Source organism: Streptopelia decaocto, assembly GCF_964273445.1.
Source record: "Streptopelia decaocto genome assembly, chromosome: 4".
NCBI classification, from domain to species: Eukaryota; Metazoa; Chordata; class Aves; order Columbiformes; family Columbidae; genus Streptopelia; species Streptopelia decaocto.
Window position 1 is genome coordinate 69,272,500 of NC_138658.1, and position 4,835 is coordinate 69,277,334.

Genomic DNA, 4,835 nt, shown 5'->3' on the forward strand with positions numbered 1-4,835 from the left:
GCAAACCGGCCGCGGGGAGGGGGCGGAGGAGAAAAACGGGAGAGGGGGGTGGGAAATTAAAAACTAAAATCTTAAAAAAAAAAAAAAAAAAAGAGGAAAAGGGGAGGGGGAAGGAGCGGGGCGCGGAGCAGGGACGGAGACCCGCCGAGCAGCGGCGGCGGCTGCGCGGGGCGCGGAGCTGCGCAGCCGGTCGGGACGGGAGAAAGGAGCTCCGCTGCATTTTGGAGAGGCTTTTATAGGGCGGAGGGTGGGGGCGAGGAGGGGCGCGGGTCCCCGGGGTCCTAGCGCCCCCCGCATTGGCTGCGCGGGGTCGCCATGTGATCGGGGGGGGGGGGCGGGACACCTTCCTTCCCCCCCCCCGCTTTCTGTGCACCGCCCCTTGCAAATTACTACGGCGCGTCTGTGCGCGGGGCGGCGGCGCCCCGGTTTCTTGCTGGGGGTTCGCACCTCCCTGCCCGCATACACCGGTGTAGAGTGGGCGTATTGTTATTTATTTATTTACAGTGAAAGTACCATACGCCCGGCGGCTTTCTGGAACAGTCGCTGCGGGTGCGCGGAATCATCCCTGCGCGGAATCATCCCTGCGCGGAAGGCTGCGGGGCCGCGGTGGGGGACGGGGACACTCTGCGTGGCGCGTACCGCACCGCGTCCCGGCGGGCTGCGGCGTGGGCCGCTCCGCGGTGAGTCATTCACCGCGGCGGCGCAGCCCTGCGCACCCCAGCGCGGCGCTCCGCGGAACGCCGGCCCGGCCGCAGCCACCCTGCGCGGGAACACTTTGCAGTGGTTGGGGGTGTGTGCCGGGGGTGTGTGCCGCCGCGATGTCCCCAGCGCCGCCCGAGCCCTAAATAAATCCCTTTGCCCGTACATCAGCACCCCCGGCCGGTAACTTTTCCTCCCGGTCCTACGCCGGCCCCGCCGCCTCCGCGCCCCTCCGCAGGGCGGAGAGAAGAGGCGGCGGGGGGGAATGGCGGGGGTGCGCATGGAGGAGGAGGGGCTCCTCCTCCTCGCAGGACCCGAAAAGCTTCGGCCTCTCCCGGTTGGAACCGGCCGGCATCTGCCCGAGGCATGCGCCGTGCACGGCCGGTGCAGGGACGGGGCGGAGGCGGGGGGGTGCTGGGCTGGGAGCCGGGGTGTCCCGACCCCTCTCCTGCGAGGTGCATCCCCTGAGAGCTTTCTCTGTGTGCCCTCCACCAGGTGACAGCCGTGCAGCCACTCCTGCGGGGTGCAGCTGTGCATCCCCCCGGGAGGTGCACCCCGATGCAAGCTTCAGCTATGCCTCTCCAGCAAAGCGCACCCATGCATCCCCCGAAAGTTTCACCTGTGTCTCCTACTGCAAGGTGCCCCTTTGCATCCCAAGCCAGGAGGCACCCTTGCACCCAGCCCTCTTTGAGTTACACCCCTGCATCCCCCTGAAAGGAGCACAAGCCCCTGCGAGATGCACCCATGTACCCCCCAGAAGCTTCATCCCTGCGTTCCCCCGTGAGGTGCACCCCTCAGCATGCGCAGCTGTGTTGCTGGCACTTGGCAGCACTTGCTGTCGCGGGAGCTCATTGGGTACGTCCTCAGGAAGATGCACAGTAACTGGATCTTTTCGTCAAGCTAAAGCTTGATTTCACTGTGGTTATTTCATTGTGGTTACATTGCTTCACTTTTCTATCAAAAATTGTTCAAAAGTAATAGAGATGAGAGAGGGGGAAGGATTAGGTAAGGGCTTGGAAACCTTCCCACCCAGAGAAGTGGTGCCAGCACCCCACAGGCTTGCAGTGCATGTGGCATCCCTGGTGAGAAGCTCCTGCTCCGGGAGCCGCGGGACCTGCCCGTGGTCAGAGGCTGCAGCACTGCCAGTCTGCTCACCAGCAGCAGACTCCAGTGCCTGCAGAGTTCCCATTTCTAACGAGCATCTTCTGCAACTGCAGCCAGAGCAACTCCCAGCTACCAAAGTCTGTGACTGTCTGAACTGGAGATCAAAATGTACGATTATAAAAAGATGGCACAGTGCAGGTATGACAGCAGCCTTGCTGCTTGATGGATGGGTTAGGCAAAGGAGCAACATCTGCTGGAGAATGGAGCCTCCCATGGGAAGGAGATTCCCCCATGGGGAGAGGCAAGACATACCGCATCCCCCCATTACGTCTCACCTCAGCAGTGATTACTTGGGCTCCTGTGCTCGGGAGATACCTGGCAGCCCCAAGCTTACCAACGCAAAGGCAAAGAGTATATGGATGGGGGAAAAAGAAATAAAAAGTCAGGGTAGTGTTTGCCTTTGAATTCTGAAAGCTTCAGGCCAAAGATAGGAGGTTGCTGTTTCAAAAATATAATTAAAATAACGCTTAGTTTCCATATGCCTGGGTTAAGCAGGCATTTATTTTTGTTTGATCCTTTCTAGTCAGATGTGTTGCTTATTTATGAAGTAACTACAGTAATAAAAACAACCCATTCCTTAAAAAAACCCCAAACAAACAACAAAAACCAACCCACTGCAGTTATATAACAGCCAGGGAAGCTCCCAATTCCAGTCCCAGGCTATGGACTTGAGTGTTTGCAGATGAGTTATCTTTAGAAAGGCACTAAACACTTGTTTACTATTTATGCTGCCACATTTGAGCATCTTATGAACAGTAATTAATATCCCCTGTTCCCCCGAGATAAAGGGGCATCGTCATCCCTGGCCACAGGGAGGGAACTGAGGCACAGAGGGATGCAGTGATTTATGCACCATCATGCAGTAACTCGAAGAAGACACGGGCACCAGACCAGTTTCCTGAGTCCTTCTTTGCTGTCTGAATGCCAAACTTTGCCTTTCTTATTGCAAATTCTAGATTTCAGCTTTCTCTGTAAATGGGGGGAGTGGGACAGGGAGACTCTGGGGCTGCCGCTGCATGGTGGGGAGGAGGGACGGGGAAGAAGCAGGCGACTGTGACTGACCGAAGCAAATGTCAGTGAAAATCAAGGGCCTTGCTGAAATCAATTGCAAAAGCCAGTCAGGTTCTCAGACGGCAAATTTGGGCCCCTGGAATAAAAAGGATATTGTTAACAGCAGCTTGCTGGCAAGGCGACTGCTCTGCCAGGAGCTTTCAGTCTTTAAGAACGCAGTTGTCATCCCAAGTCACTGAGGATTTTGCTCTTGGGTTTACTCCCGTTCCTCCGGGACCTGAGGGTAAATCTCCCACATGCCGTGACCGACTGCTGAACCTCATGGATAGAACTAATTTAATTAAGATGGACAGTTTAGAGTTTGAGTTTTGTGTCAGTGCTCTCAACAGCTTTCACTGCTCAGTGTAAAGAAGGAGCTTGTATACATGTTTGATCCATTGGTACGGCCAGGAAAAAACAACAAAAAAACAGATTGTGTGGCTCTGGGGACTGGGGACGTTTGAGTATTTCAGTAAGAAACATGCTTTGCCTTCAGCAGGTCTGCTTTAGGCTGACTTTGCTTTGGATTAGTACACCAAACCAGTAAGCCTTGGAAACGTCATTATTCGTCCTTCCCAAAACTGCAGCTCTCGTCTTGGGCTGGGGGGAGTCACTCCCCTTTACAGGCTGTAGGAAGCACCCAGCAGATGTACAACAGAATTACTGCTTCCCCTGCTGGGAAGCTCACACCCCATTCTTGATCCAAAAATATAGGTTTTGTGTCTAACCCTGGGCTTTGAATGACTTGAAACATCTTCCAACTGGATTTTGCTGTAACTCTTGAAGCAATGAGATGTGTGATTGCAAACAAAGCAAACAATTTGGGATGAGCCGTTACTCTTGCAGAGCATCTATACTTAAGGGGTTGGGGATGCCAAGGCAGGTTCCCTGCAAACCTCCTTGACTCACTGCTCAGTAACTGTTGGGCAAGGAGAGAGATGCTGCTGGCTCTACCTTTCTTCCGTGAAAGCTACAAGCAGCCACAATCCTTTGCTCATCAGGGGCTGTATCAATCGACCTCAGCAATTAACTGGCTGACAGCAAAATCTGCCCCAGGTTATATTAATGCAGTGATTCCCAACAGGATGAGGCTGTCTGGCAGGGCTGGCTCCCACCCTGTCCTTTGCACCATCTCTGTCTGCAAGCGAGGAAGGAAAATACCCAGGCTTGAAGCTCTTCTCAACTATTGTTTGGACTCAATTATCTTAAAGGTCTTTTTCAACCAAAACAGTTCTATGATTCAACCTCTGGGTTCTCCTCTAACCTGGACCTTGGTCATTTCAATTCCACACTTGACCCGAAACGCCCGGAGCAGGCTGAGCCCCCCCAGCACCGCCAGCTGTTCGGCTGCAGCAGCCTCCCACCCTGCAGCTTTGCTGGGCTGGAAAAAAAGTAAGAGTCTCTCTGTTGACTGCAGATGTGCATATGAATGTGAGGCATTTGCCTAATAAATATCTTCCTAAAGCGGGATTAATTAGCATCCCAAGATTTCCTCTCACTGCACTCACTCTGACTGCAGCAGCTTCTCTTCAGGGCACTGATTTCCCACTGACAGTGTGTTGCCAGCCCCTTCCCCAACGCACAGATCCCCCCAAGGCTGAGGACTTGTAAATCTTTTGCTCAGCAGCCGTCAGCAGCAGCGGCACCTGTGCCGTGCGAGTGGTTGACAGGAATCACACACGCATCCCAGTTTCCCCAGTCCTGCCGTATGCTGTGACAGGGCTCTCACAGGGCGACACAGGCTCCCTCCTTCTGCAGTGGTCTGGGTGCCATGAATAATAAATCACTACCAAACCCAACGTGCCGAATTATTTCCAACTTGTAAAACTCTGTGAATTGGTAACCAGGGGCCAGAGGCGGGATCTGCTGAGCAACACAGACCTCTGCCAGGTGGACCTCGGTGTCAGAGCTGGCTGCCCTCC